At 38.9% G+C, this 15,858-nt stretch overlaps 1 protein-coding gene across 10 annotated transcripts in view; it reads right to left on the bottom strand.

The window, feature by feature from the left end:
* The window catches only part of MBNL1 (muscleblind like splicing regulator 1), a 200,783-nt gene that overhangs the window by 163,109 nt on the left and 21,816 nt on the right, over positions 1–15,858 (bottom strand). For 5 of the 10 annotated variants that reach the window (XM_060011437.2, XM_060011439.2, XM_060011440.2 and 2 more), the window contains exon 1: positions 12,937–13,108. The exons of 1 other annotated variant lie outside the window; for it this stretch is intronic. The gene's annotated coding sequence lies outside the window, so the exon portion shown is untranslated. Of the gene's footprint in view, positions 1–12,936; positions 13,109–15,858 lie in introns of those variants that run through there. 4 more of the 10 variants (XM_060011442.2, XM_060011443.2, XM_060011444.2 and 1 more) reach the window with 2 other exon arrangements.

Here is a 15,858-nt window from a genome sequence, read left to right as displayed (position 1 = left end):
CTTCAAAACCCGCCTTTCACATCCTGCCTCCTTTACTAAGTCTTTCCAGAACTAACCTGGACTGAGCCTCAAGTCTACATTGCTGGGTTTGTTGACTTAAGTCATGCCATCCTGATGGAAACAAACAGGCAGACAAACAAACAGCAACTCTGGGCTGAGAGCTCAGCACTCACAGTACCTTGCTACATGACCCTTGAGCAAATCACCTGACTTTAACCTTGCTGAGCCTCCATTTTCTCACCTGTGAACCAGAGTCAGGGCCAGCAATGCATAAATCTCACAGCGCTGTGTAAGAACTAAGTATGGTCACGTAAGTAAAAGAATAAGTGCCTACCAAGTAAGAAGCTATTTTTATAATTATTATGATCGCTGATGGTATGGTCTTTTGTAGTTCTTGTTTTGTTTTCATTATTTCAAGATGAATGGATCTTTTCCTTTGGGCCATAAACTTCAGAAAAGAGGACCTATATCTCTAATTTCTCCTGAAAATTTCAGCCAAAAATCTTATCGTGAAGGTTTTTATGCAGTGGGCTTTAAATAAATGTTTATGATTGCAAATGAAGAATGGCAAGCCATACAATAAAAATTCTGAGTTTTCCAACCTAGAATGCAGAATAAATCCTGGAAACAAGGAACAAACACTTCACAGCTGAATGGGGTCTTATAGAATATGCACAGTTGCACTTTCACCGTTTGAAAGTTTGGAAACTAGCCTACAAAATACAGCTTTATTTCCTGCAAACAAAGAAAAGCTGGAGGAAAAAGAGCTTCGTGAGCGTTATCTAAAACCTTCTGTCACTAAAGTTAAATACAGCACACCTCTCTTTTATGGATTTTTCTTTTCTGTTAACACAAAAGTTGCCGCCTCTGAAACCTGACTCTCAATACTGAGTGTTTTCATCTCCTAATCAGGGAGTTAGTATGAAGAAGCTTCAGGTGAATTATGTCCCCATCTTTCTACAGAAGTGCCAACATCTGAAACAAATTAATCTCTTCTGTCTGGTCTAGAATCACCCTACATTTGGGTCATGCTTATTTATCAAATACTTAAACAGAAAGATAAATAGCTTAAGTACTGAATCATGTAATTTTAACAAATTATGATTTGATTTTTGTCTTTTCTCCAATATACAAAGTATACAAAGAGTTAAGGTGTCTACTGGTTGGTTTTAGGCAAATTCCACACTCTGCCCACAAGCAGCCTATTCTTGGCTCTTCCGTGCCCACTTTGTTTTGCCCGTACATTACTTGTGAATATTTCCATCACTACACTGGAAACTACCCTGAGAACAGGGCGTATCTTACTCACTTCTTTATCCTCTGATAGGTGGATAAAGCATGAGAGGTGGCACATGGACAAGTACACTCAATAAATATTTCCTAATAAGAGAGCTTTCCTCTGAGGTCAAAAGCAATGGCATACAATTCTTCCATCTTCCTTCTCTAAACAATATATAATTTTAGTTGGTATATGTTCAAAATACCTCTATGAAGAGAGGAATTTTTTAGCAAGTGACAAGCTCCAAGAGAACCAGTCTTCAATTAATACTTTATCTTTTTTAAGTCATTAGGCTATGCCACGTAATGACAGAGAGTACAGACTGGTGTGTGAAAATGATGCAACATGAAAGCATAAAATGACCATATGAAGATGATAAATAAATTTAGCATGTGTTCTGGAGCTATGCCTATCATTTCTTGGTGAAAATTTTATGGCATTATGTTATTGGTGTGAAAGTACATTATCTTCGCAAAGCTTCCTCTGATTGGATCCCAGATGGCCCAAATGCAATGTTATAATGGGTCCCACTACTGCATGCCCTTACCGTATCTGCTAAAGACAGGAGGCTTATAAGCCTAAGAAGCAAAGATCACAAACAGGTGTAAAACTCTATGCCATTTGTAATCCAATGTCAAAGCAAAAGAATGAAATGTACTTGCCAGCCTTTTAACTTAAATTTATACCTTCTTGAGCCCTGTCAATTCTATGGGTGAAGTTTTAAAATTACTGTATCATAACTATACCACATTCGTTCTCAGCAGAATCATAAAGGGGAAAGAGAATGCTGGTTTTGAAGTGAGAAGAGACCTGGCCTCAATTCATTTTGGCTGCTCACCAGGCTGTGTGAATTTAGGCAAGTAGGTTAACCTCTCTGAGTTTCAGCTTCCTCATCTCTATCAAGAGGATGGTGGTTCCTGCCACACAAGCCTGTTCCCTAATTGTGTAGCACTATGGTTCTTTTCTGGAAAGAATGTCTCACGCAGAGAAGGTGCTCAAATATGGCAGCTAGCCTCATTCTGTTCATACTGTTCGTACCGTTTCCCTCTATTTTCTGAAAAGATTGCCTAACCTTCAGCCTATGTCAGGCCCACCTCCTCCACAGAGCATGCCCTAACCATGCAGTTCCACAAAGACTTCCTTCTTTGAATTTCCTCCTTTGGTACTCAACTTTATGGTGCCAATACTGATTGTACTGTTAACTTTTCATGTCTTTCTCCCCAACTCAATTACATGTCAAAGAAGAATAGAAACTATGTAATTCTCCTTTGAAACCTCTTCTCCTGACCTACGACAATCCCTTACTTCCGGCAGGTGCTCAAAATATGTTTGTTAATTGATTATTTAGCAGAGCACAAAGAATGAATTGATTTCCCTATATTGCCTATTGTTAACATAGGAACATAACTTTCTAAGTGAAAAGACCTCAGCACATAATAAACTTTAATCCATTACTGAGAAACAGACACAATAATCACTTCCTATGTTAACTGCTCCCAAAACAATATTTACTTTTAAAATCCAGTCCTCAAACTATATTCCTCTGAGAGAGTCATTTCCCACGGACAATTTTCAGTGAATGTGGTCCCCCAGAAAGCATTACGCAGAATTCCATTTGAAGTACATTTTTTTCAATAGTCTCAATTATTGTTCTGGATATTTCAAATTAATTTTTGGAAAGGTCCTGCAATACCTCAGAGAGACTCTACACCTGGGTTAAAGATTTGCTTGTATTCCCTGTTGTTCACTTTCCCGACGCTCATCAAATCTCTCAAAGTCTTCTGATAAGGTATTTAAGACCAACTGCCTTATATGAAGGCCATTAAGTTGACAATGCAGCTTTCCCTGAAATTTTCAAATAATGAAAATTCAAATAATGGCTCAAAATAATTTGGAGTAAATTTGTCTAGTTAAGGTTGGCCCAGTGAATAGAGAAAGCAAAGACGAATTTCTAATTTTAATACTATTTAATCTTAGTTACTTTAGGATGAAATTTTCTAAGCATTATCTATAATTCAATAAAAACAGATTTTTACCATATCTTTGTAGCACAAGGCCAAAACCAGATAAGGAAAAAAAAAAAGTCTAATAATAGAAAAAGGCATGTTCTGAGTGTGATTTTCACATAATACTAAAAGGCACATAAACAAAAGGCAAAATGAAACAGTTAACATTATTTTCTCTAGCTCTACATAAACACATTTAAAGACATAAACAGTGCAATTTGAAAATTATTTTCTGTGGATATAGACCATCTAAATAAAGTGGTAAATCTTTATAAATAGAATCTTTTTCTTGAAAACTGTCTTGATTTCATAAGAACTTCTCTATGTGTATTAAATACAGTCATTGTTCTGACATGCTTTGCTTAAACTCTCTTAAGCCATTTACTTGTAAAAGGCATGTAAGTGCCTTATGTAAAAAGGCCTACGAGTACTCCTGCAAAGCTTTCTATTCTATTTGAAATATAACTATCCTCACAACCCCAGGTAACTGTTAACTCAATGCAACTGGTTATTTATTCCCATAGGTAAATAATTCTGTTTATAAGAACGTCTGATTATTAAGGATCTTTATTTCCAGGAAAAAGAATGTCACAGTTACACTGATACCTTCCCTAAAATAGCAAGGTCTGAGAAGTATAAATGTCAGCTACATTGAGCACATTGCAAACTTGTTTTATCATGTATCTATCTGCCACCTGGTTTATCATTGAGGATCATTTACACCAGTGTTCTGCATGAACTTTTAACAGGGGACCGCAACTGCCTAGCCGTCAATGAGACATTTCTTAGCAAACAACAACATACCCCTAAAGATGAAATTACGTTTACTTCAGAATTACCAATTTGGAATAAAGAATTTAACAACCCTGTCTTTTAAAAGAGCTCGACACAGAAATGAACTGTTTTAAGAATTTAACAGGTATCTTCCACTTACCCAAGTTATAGGTCCTGATAAAATATAATTTTAAGTGTTTTTCTCTGATATATTAAAATATAGTTCTTTATACTAAAAGACCTCACAAGGAGCAATGTGATGAACAGGGATAACATTAACAAAGCTTTTAAAATTTTGGATGAAAAGTTTTAAAAATTCTTACCATATTTTTATTTTTTTATTTTTTTGCGGTACGCGGGCCTCTCACTGCTGTGGCCTCTCCTGTTGCGGAGCACAGGCTCCGGACGCGCAGGCTCAGCGGCCATGGCTCACGGGCCCAGCCGCTCCGCGGCATGTGGGATCTTCCCGGACCGGGGCACGAACCCATGTCACCTGCATCTGCAGGCAGACTCTCAACCACTGCGCCACCAGGGAAGCCCTCTTACCATGTTTTTAAAATCATTTTTAATACCTCCCATCACCTTTAACATCCACATCTAACACTTGCTACATCCTGTGGACCCAAAGCCTGTCACTTTTTCCCTAGCACACATGTCCCTTTCATTCTCCTGTCATTGTCCTTTTTTAGTCCCTCATCTCTATCCTACAATCTCCACTTCATCCTATGTATGTCCTATTCTTCCTCTAAAAAATGTCACTAAAACACAACTCCTGTACAGTTACTTGCCAAAGCAAATGTTTCCTAATGTTCCCATTGTGAATCAAACTTACTACCTGGTCCTCAGTGCCCTCCAAAGTGGAGCCCCTATCTCCCTTTCCCACCTGATTCTTCGTTTCTTCTACCCTGTTAACTGCCCCTCCCTAGGCCTTTTCTCTCTCTCCTCTTACTTTCTACTCATTCTTCTAGCGTCTCCTCAAATGCTGTAGTAAGTTTTACTCTTCTGAATTATTCCAAATGTTTACAGTTTCCATCTCCTATCAGTACCCAACACAAGTGTTTTTTAAATTTTATTTTTATTCTTTGACGTACAAGCATGGGTTCTAGAACTGGACTACCTTGGTTCCGCTCCTTGTTGTGCCACTTCCTAGTTAAGAAACCATGGGCAATTAACTTTGTGCCTCAGTTTCCCCATCTTTGAAACCGAGATATTAACAGTACACATCTCATAAGGCTGTTCTGAGGAATGTGTGAATTAATTCATAAACTTTACCCTGGCACAAAGAAAGCAGTTCAAGATGTTAGTAATCATTGTTAAAGCTATTAGCCTCATCACCATTCTTTGTACATGACTGCAAGCAAGACAAAAAAATGGTTAAAAATATGGACATTGGAATAAAGAAGAAAAAAGATCTCACAGCTCTGCAAACTACCAAAAGTGTTTTCTAGTCATGCTAGTCATCTTTAAGATAAAAGTCATAAGGGATATTTTACAGCTGTCGGAAAGATTAAATGAGATATTTTGTAAAGAAATGTATAGCAAGTGACACTTCTATTAGTAACATGTTTATAATTTCACAGATGTAAGAATTAAACAATAGAAAGAGTAAATGGTTTTTCCCAGTCCACACACCTAGTCACATCTGGTTTGGTGAAATAAAATCTATACATTGTGAGACTTTTGTGCCCCACCTCCCAAAGTCTATTACTCCTTTCAAGATGTAGACAAAATGAAATAAATATATAAAGATACGATAATTTTTAAATGATAATAATAACATCAGTATCACCTCTTATATTTACAAAGTGTTCCACTTCTCAAAACACGTTACCCCCAAATCAGGTCTGTTTTTGTTGTTCTACCGGCACTGCAACAAAGATTGTACTTTCAAAACAAATTTAGATATACTGTTTATAGAAACTGATGTTATCATTTCATAGCATGGCTTTTTGAAACTAAAATTTAGTAAACAGAAATATCAATGAGGGAATCTTTGTGCCGAATACTGAGTTTGCAAACTCAATGGCTCAGAGTTTTTTTCTCCAACTCCCCCCCCCCCGCCCCCCCCCCCCACCGCAGCTAGCCATTTGCCCTCCTATTATATCTGTGGCCTGTGGCCTAACTTGACTATCACCATCCCACCCCATATCCTATCTTTCTACTAGGATAAGAGCTAGCCACCCACATAGAGTACTAAAAGGTCATTGTAAAGGTAATTCTTTTCTTGTAATCAGATAAGACAGAAACAAATAAAATGTTAACCTATCATTATTACTATCATCAACAATGCTGATAAACAGATTGTTGAATACTGGATTAGATTAAATTTTTTGGATGCAATAAGTTGTGTATGGTCTGTAAGTTTTAATACTAAGTCAAGTTCAAAAAGTATCTTTAGTGATGTTCTAAATATGAATATGAATTGCTTAATGCCTTATTTGGCATTCTTGTTATTTAACCTGCTTTTGACGTGTTTTGACTATTAAACTGTAAAGTCTTTCACTGTTTAGATTTCCTCACACTCCCACTGCATATACTATTGTTACCATAAATTTTTCGAATTTTCTGAAAGAGTCTATTCAGTCATAATCATTGTAGACAATGTCAGTATGCGGGGATTTGGAGTACAGTAAGTATACACAATGTTACCACATCTTTCACAATCATGTACTTAAAATATTCATGAATTATTTTTAAAAACCTACAAAATTGTATTCACAATTGTGACACTTCTACCAGTGCCTGAAATCATCAGCTATATCTTGTTTTTCTTTTTTCACTTTTCTTCTATTCAACGTCACATTAAATTGTATACTCTGGCTGTCTCTGATTAAAATCTCCCTGCTAATATATAGTTCTCTCATTGCTGTTCATTATATATTATACGTTTCCTTTCCCAAAATGAAATCACTGGGTTTTTGGTATATTTTAGTATTACTTCCACTGCTTAACTTTAGTATATAGATTTTTTAGCAAACAACCTTGTAATTATCAGCTTACTTTTAACCTAGCTTTCTCTTGAACAAATTTTCTACATCCACTGTTCACCCCATTTACCCACTTTGGTTTCTGATACATTTGTAACTATCTGGTGACTTCAAAAACTGATATTTTATGGTATTCAACAGTAATACTAATGACAAAGCTATCAATATTTTAGTATAGGACGTTTGGAAATCTATATATTTCTACCAGCAAAAGGAACTAAATAAATGAACTAGAACATGTATGAAAATTGTGTCTGGATGTTAAATGTATACATATGAACAATATGGAAATATCACTAAATAGATATAATTAATGCTGCTTTAACAGAATAATATTTTTATAATGTTAAAAAATAAAGAATACCTTTTGTTTTCCACTATTAATGCGTTAGAACTGTTTGTTCCCTTTATTACATGTATTGGTCAGAGCTACATTAAGACGTATCTTCCCTTATCTCAACTTCCATACCATGTTACCTAGCCTCTGCTTATGAAATATCACTTTCCACTTTACAGTTATTTTCAAAACTCTTACTTCCCCTACCAGACTGCCACCTCTTTGAGGAAAAGGTATATCTTAAGTTTGGCAAATCTCACTGAACATAGCTTGCTATTTTTGCCAAAATACGTATTTTCCTATGAATCAACTTTACAAAATAAAATAATATCTCAAATCAGCATGCAATGTTCATTTCACATGATTAAACGTGTTCCCATGATCCTAGAATCTTGTTAACTCTTTAAAACAAATTTATTCTTAATTAAGAGCTTCCCGACTATTTTAAAAGTGGAAATATAGCGAAAATCCAGTCTCAAGATAAATTTTTTTAAGAATCCTTTAGAGGAAGAAATATTGTCATTTTGTGAATTCTGCTAAAGAGGGACTGGAATGGAGTTGTTTTTTTTTTTTAACATCTTTATTGGAGTATAATTGCTTTACAATGGTGTTATCACAATTCTTTTTAATAATATTATGTTATTTAATATCCAGGTGATTTGAATAAACTGGCATTGCCTTGGGAAAAGTTTTATCTTCTAATATACATTCACACACAAATTGTATCCACACTTGATGGGACTATGTACCTTATTAGCTATTATTCACCTCTTTGGGTATATGAAAGATACACTTCTCGATTTCTTAAAACAATGTCCAAAGAGATGACAGTTTTCTCCTTTGGAGCATATACACTACTTGAAGCATGATACTTATTTCAGAAATACCTTCACCTTTTAAAAATAATTGATCTCAGTGGAAAAGTAATTTTCCACTCTATGCAATATGCCTACATTTCATCTTGAGATTAATATATCCTGAACTCTTTTTGACAAAGGATCGCCACAGAATCCTAGAGTAAGATCTCAAAAATAGTGGGAAAAGTAACAAATACAGAATGCCTAAAACTCTAACATAAATTCTTCAAAGGATTTTTATGGACGTCACAGGCAGAAGTGATAAGATGCCTCTCAGAAAACATGAATAATTATCTGACAGAGATCTAATGAAATCATTAAAAGACTAACAATAATATGTAGAAAACTATAATCTCGCATTTGCTAAGTGTTTTTCCAAGGATATAGCTGTAATGCTTATATAAATGTATATTTTTATAATATGAAAACACTACTACATAAACCCCGAGTTCCCTACCTCAACTCTAAAAATACAAAGTACGTCTAGAGACTTTTAGTGCCCTATGTCAATAGCTCTTCTTGAATCCTCTGCACTGTGATCAATAATTCTCCAACCATTAGTGAATCTGCTCCATGACTCATCAGAAATGATCTACAAAGTTAATGGGGATGACTGTCCCCCGCAGGTTCCACACATGCATTGACACTAATGGCAGTTATGCCTCCTGTAGGTGGGGGACAGATTCAAGATGGCACCAAGCCGGGAGGCAACTCTTCCGAGATTCTCCATAAAACTTGCTCCCTTCCCCGCCCCACCCCCACCAAAGAAGAACTCACTGCATCCAACCTGTCTTATATCTTTGGTATCCTTCAAGGAAATAAAAGTAAGCGTATGTTATATGGATGCAAAAGAACCACGTTTTTTTTCAGTTTAACACTCACTGTGCATGGCAAAATGTACTTCGGTTTTGAAAATATCTGAAAGGAATGTTTCCAGGTCCTAGGCCATTGTGTTTTGTTCACCAGTCAGATGCTTTCTCAAAATGTGTTCATATTATAAAGACAAGGTCTCTGTGTATAGGATTCCTCAAAGCCCAGAACATTACTACAGAAACGTATTCTTACCTCTCCTAACATTCAAAACAATGCCTCTTCCCTCCAGGTGAAAAATCTTTCTTGTGAATTCATTAATCCTCGATTAACATACAGTCAGGAGTTTGGACTTATTTGGGGTTTTATTCTCTAAAGGTGGAAAGTCACAGCAAAGGAAAATATATATGAAGCATTTGAAGATAATTGCTATTTACTGAAAACTCTATTTTAAAATTTAAAAATAAATTTTAGTGACTCGTTTGTGTTTGGTAACTTCAGGACAATGATAACTATAGTGTCTCTAAAATGTTCCTAAGTAGCAATCATACTCTATTCTGGCCTTTGAGAGGTGTTAAGACTCATCCCCTAATTATAAGCCTTTTCTCTGTTATTACTACCTCGCCATTAAATCTCTAAACTAAATAGTAGTTTTGAGGATACAAAAATAGATGTTAGGTGGTGTGTTTTCTCAAATTTTGGTTACAATGGATAAGAAAGATGAGGTATTCCTATGTATAATAAACTTCTTTAGCTTGTAAAAATAAAAATCCTTTTTATTGTGTTTTGACCAGCAAACTCCTTAGGCTTTCTACCAGAATAGTGCTTTCTTGCGTTATTCTAGAACAGCCCTGTCCAATAGAAATACAATGCAAACCACACTTGTTATTTTAAGTTTTCTAGTAGCAGTATTTTTTAAAACGTGAAAAGAAACACGTGAAATTAATCTAACAATATATTCTACTGAAACCAATATATCCAGAATATTATCCCTGCCACATATAATCAATATAAAAAAATAGTATCAGATGTCTTATATTCTTTCTTTTGTACAAAGTGTTCAAAATCGAGTACGTATTGTACACTTAGAGCAAACCTCAATCCAGAAAACCACATCTCAAGTGCTCAATAGTCACATGTGGCCAACGGCTACTGTACTGGACAGCACGTTCTAGATTCCAAAAATATGAAGCTTTTTGGCCTAAAAGGCCACACACTTTAAAATCTCCCTATGTAACATCCTCTGTGATCGGTATTGCCATTAGGATTTTATATTGAACCAAATATTTAAGTGACTATATTTCACTTCCTTCTTCTGCTCCCCTGACCTTCATATCTACGGCCCACCCTGATGCCTCAGAGTGTAAGAAACCCCAATCACCTATTCTTTTCATCTTCTTCTAAGCAAGATCTGAGATATTCTCTAATCTCTGCATCTTCTATCACCAAGCAGAAAGCCAGAAGGTGCAGCAAGGCTATTCTCTCTGTTTCCATAAATAGATATATCAAATACAGGCCTAATGTATGGCGACAATGATAAATGCAAGGGCGATTTTTTTGATTACAGTAAAGACAGGAAATTTTATATAAAAAAGTAATACACCCTTCCTCAATCAGAAATACGATTTTACTCCCTCCCTCCCCCGCCAGGAGAAACCTTGAGATATTCTGTTCTTGTTCTGGAACAGAACCCAGTGTTTCATTTCATAGGAATTCCGTGCCCAGAGGAAGAACAGAATGTTGGAATCAAAATTTAATGAATTCAACTTGGAGTCTAAGTTTGCCCCAAATGTGGAAATGTAAACACAAGCAATAATATCTCAAACCATAAAACACTTTGGATTCTCTGTTGGCATGGCTGCATAGAGTATCACACACGATGTGTATCTGCACACAAATTTGTTCTTAGTTACGTGAGGAAAAAAAAATTAAACTAGGCACATGTGAGGTTTTCTGAGTCTCTTAGTAATAATACAACCTGATTATTACGTCTTTAGTGACACTGTAATTATAGACGAATGGATAAACAGGTTTTCTGGTGCTGACCCAACTTGTTCCTTAAAACACAAAAGGCAACTTTTGCAAGGAAACCCCCCACTGAACAAATAAAACTAAAAGCTTTGTCTACCTTTTGAAAGAAGGCCTAACAACACGCTAGTAATCCAAAAAAAAATTCACCCCCGTGCAAATACACAACACTGATGAAACTCAGAAAGCTGGAGATTTCCTAAAACACAGTTCGGAGCTGTAGTTGTCACCAACTTTAAGAAAGCAGAGATACAAGTGACAACAATGTGCTTTCACAGGCTACAAAATAACTTTATTCAGAGTCCCCAGCTATAGCACCATATCTAAGACATTCTAAGGACTGAACTAAGTATTCCTGGGATAAATTTTACAGTCTTTGAACTTTCATTTTAACTTGTCTCAGTGATAACATTTTATCTCAACAGCAAGACAGGGAGCAACACCAACGCTCTCAGGAACCCACAGAGATAACATGGGGTGGCTCACTTATGCTGGTATAGAATAGTTACGTACTAACTACCCTCTGGGTATAAACAGGCACTGTGTTCAAACCCAGGAGGGGGGAACACCGTGTCCACTGGTGTAGTATTTCAAAGCACATTGCAGACGGCCTGCAAATCCAAAGGCATTAATTATGACTTCTCTCTCACTGTATTAATTTGTTTGAGAAATTCCTCCGAGTAGGGCAGAGTTTACCATCCATTTGCTATCGGCTTGTGCCTGGGCTGGTGGGCACGCAAAGTAAAGGCAGTGGCAATAACCTTTCTGGCAGCTTCTTACTCAATCTTAATCCTAGGGAAGTGCACTCCACGGAAATACAGCACAGAATCCTAGTAGCCGCATATTCTCCCGGCCCAGGAGAGATTCAAGAACACAATTACTCTTCCAGCTTCACCACTGTACTTGTAAAGTGCTGTGAGAGGGGCAAGCATAAGCTCCACCATATACCTGCTCGTGTTACAGGCTCTGGAATCAAAGTATTCTCACATGACACATTACTACCAATAACAGATTCCGGCTCCGTTTAAAAAAAGAAAAGGGGTGGGGGGGGGGAGGCCGCGCTACATATTTGTCCTGCTTTTGTCTAAAAAACCAGAACCCAAGTCCTAACTACTTTTCATTCTTTTCAACCTTTCATGAAAGCAATTCAGTCCACTAACTGCGGCTCCACCCTGAGAGCGCCTATACTTACTTTTCTTACAGTTTTTGAGTGACGCACTACAAAACGATGGGAAAAAAAAAAAAGAGCCCTCTCATGCAGGGCTTCTTCCGCCCTGTAAACTTGGCAAAAGGCAAACTGGACTGAAATACAGCACTCTCCATATAAGGAAGCCCAGCTAAACATGTCATGCGTAATTTATGGGTAGCAGGCAGAGAATTAACCTTTGCGTGCACATACTTGGCCCAGATGAAAACCGGGCTGGATGGCAGCCCCAGGGGCAGGGATGCGGGATCTCTTGGGAGAAACCGTGGCTCCCATCGGATGGATTCGCATCTCCCCCCGACAAAGGTCGTTAAGTTGTAAGTACACTTCCACGCACCTGTTTCTTTTATCCGCCACCACCACCACCACCCCCCTTCTTTCTTTCTCTTTCTTTCTCTTAGGCTGCCAAGTGGGAAGCTGGCAGTGCTGACAGTGTCCGCAGAGCCCAGGGAAGGGCTCCTCGCAGCTGGGCTGCAGCTGCAACCTCCCGCTTTCCCTCTAGCTCGAGATGGTGTGTGATAGGAAACCATCCAGCGTGCTGAGCCGGCCCAAGCGTCCTCTCACTTCCTCCTTCAGCCATGTACAGCCCCGAAAGAACACGAACAATGCAGAGCAGCAGACCAGCGCGAGCAAACTGTGAAAATGGAAACTTACCTCTCACATTTTTTTTTCAGAGGCAGCCCGACTGCCGAGCGAGTGCCCAAGGCATTGTGGGAGTCATGATTCCAAGAGGCCCGCGATTTAAAATTGAACTTGTCAGTTCCCGGTCACGGGAGCATTGTGAGCGCCACAACTCATTCAGCTGCAGTGAAAAGACTGTTGCATGTCGCTGTGCAGCCTCTTATCGCCGAGGTCTGGTTTCCGCTGCTGCTGCGCGGCCCCTCCCCCGCCGGCCCAGCCCCACCAGGAAGCCCTGGGCGGACTCGTCGAGCCCCGGAACCCACGCGGCGGCGAATAAAACGCTCTTCAACTTTCCGCCGCCCCTCGGCTCTGCTCCCCCGCCACCTCGTCGCCCCTCAACCAAACAAAGTCCGCTGGGGGTGGTCGTTGCCACCCGCCGACCGGCGCGGAGAGCAAAAGGAAACCCGAGCTGGAGCTGGCGAGGTGCATCCCCGCCGCCTCCCGGTGGTATCTTCCATCTTATACGTTCAGCATTATAACCTCCGAGCTATAGTGCAGAGAGGACGCACCGCTACTACTTTCTGCTCCTTCCGACTGGCTGAGCCGACAAATCGGTTCGTTGTTGAAAGAGGCCCGTGGATGGGACTTGGTAAGGCAGCCGGCAAGGTTAGACTGAAGGTGAGTCTCAAAATCAGGATAAAACAGTAGCAGCTGGTGGGGCTGCCGCGTTAAAATGCACCACACAGTTTTTGAACCTGATGGCCCACAGGCGGGAAAGACATCCGCACGACTGCCAGTGTGTATCTTTCTCCAGTAACAGGATGTCCACGGTTTTGGAATTCCTTAGTAAAACTTACTGTCACACAAGCACGAACACTCACATACCGGCTTCCCATCTACTTTGTAAATAATATTTGGAATGTGAAATCCCCTTCCTTCCCAACTCTGCATTATATGATTTATAGAAAGAAGAACCCCCTCTTTCAACATAAAATATTCATTTTCTTAAATACTGTAATAGTCCAAGGCAAATAAGTCATATCATTGCTGGAACAAAGGAAACCACAGCCCCAAATCATAATTCACTGGGTGTCGTAAGATGGAACTTGCCTTCACTTTGAATAGAAAGAATCCTGGACTATCGTTATGTGATCAAGTTTTAGAGATTGGCGCGGGGCGGGGGCAGAACTTCCTTTGGATTTAGGGAATAACTTGTTCAATGACGATTCTAATTAAAAACATTTTTTTCCATGTTTTGGACACAGTTTAGGACCAAATGCTAGCTACTGTGCGATGTACTTCCTACAAGTTTGTTAGGCTGTGTTAGAGAGGGTGGGGACAGCTTCAGGAGGAGAAGGAAAAACATCATGAAAGGTGCTAAAATACAAAAATACTTCTAGAGGCATTAATAACAGACTTGCGATCTCGACCCTTGGCTAGGTCCACAAAACACTGAGTTAATATTGTGCACTGCTCCCTTCCAGAACAAAGAAATTAATTAGATGGTGCCACTTCTCAGTGTTAATCATTGAAAAGTACCCAAGTGCACACACAGTGGAAGCAAATTTAAAAGGAAACCGACACTTTCTCAGAGAACAGGGATGGGCATTCTCTATCTGCCAATTGGTAGCTACCCCAAGCTATGAGGACTTCTTTTCTTCTAATTCAGCATTCATTTCAACAACTACATCAAGTGCCTGCTATGCCAGAGATTCAAGAATGGATAACACAGAGTTCCTACCCTCAAGGATAATACCTCTACCAAGGAAGAGGCTACTGAAGAGAAAAATAAACCAATTAATTCCACCTGAAGGATAAATGCTAAAATGATGAAGGCAAGCCCAAGATGGGCCTGAGTAGATTCAAGAAGGCTTCCTGGAAGAGTGACTTTAACAGGTCCCTTGAAAGGTGTGTAGCAATTAGCAAGATAAAGGGAATTGAGTCCAGGTCCACTGGAGAAAAGAGCCTGGCAAATACAGTGGACCTGCCAGTCTTTCTGTTAGAAGTGCAAGCCGGATACTTATAGGAGAGTGGCAGCAAATGAGCTAAATGTAGGTCTGTGTTAATCCAAGGGTCTCAACTTTACTCTGAAAACTGTGATGATCTAGATGAGTTTACACAGCAAGGAGATAGGTGAAATTTGGACTTGCATTTCAGAAAGATCCTGTAGCAGCAGCTTGGAGGGTGAATGGGAGTGTAGGGTGGAGGCCGATGGAAGAAGGGTGAATGGGTGTGGACAGACTGGAAAAATGACTCATGCAGGGAATGAGGAAGGGAGGAGACTCCCAAGTCCCTGGCTAAGCCTACTGGATTGTTTGCTACTTGCTTTTTAATTTCTCCAGTTTGCCTCCATTCTCCTTGACAATAGACCTTGACTTCTGAGCTGGGCCACCTATGCCTGTGCCGGCAGGTGGGTGCCCTCACTGGCTTCCACGTGCCTCTCCTCAGAATGTCCAGTGAACCGCTGAGGGCTAATCCTGGTTGTAGGAACTTATTTTCAATTGTTCTCAGACCCTTGCAGACTTCCAGGTTAGAGCTTTGGTGTTCTTCTTTCATGTGGGTTAGAAAATTCGCTGTTGGGAGCAACATGGTGAAAAACAAGACTTTGAACCTGTGTGGTGCAAGAGTGGAAATTATTTTTCCACTTCAGCACTGGAGGAGGGGAGACGTTCTGGGAACAAAAGAAAAATTGAAGCCGAGACAAATTTTCTGCTCCACTGAACAGAATACAAAGAAATACAAGAAAGACCCCTGAATGTTAGAAACAGTAGAATAAACATCCTAGTAAATGACAAAGAAGAGAGGAAAAAATGTTATTTCACATAAGAAAACTCATACAAAACAATGGTCAACCTAGGACTCCAAAGTGAGTCAAAATAAATGATGATATAAAACTTCATTGCCACTGGTTTAGCTTAATTTATTATCATTGATAATACTGTAACATGAATAATG

The sequence above is a fragment of the Delphinus delphis genome, chromosome 4 (assembly GCF_949987515.2).
Source record: "Delphinus delphis chromosome 4, mDelDel1.2, whole genome shotgun sequence".
Taxonomy (NCBI): Eukaryota; Metazoa; Chordata; class Mammalia; order Artiodactyla; family Delphinidae; genus Delphinus; species Delphinus delphis.
Note: the sequence above shows the minus strand (reverse complement) of the source record. Positions and strands in the feature narration are given on the sequence as shown.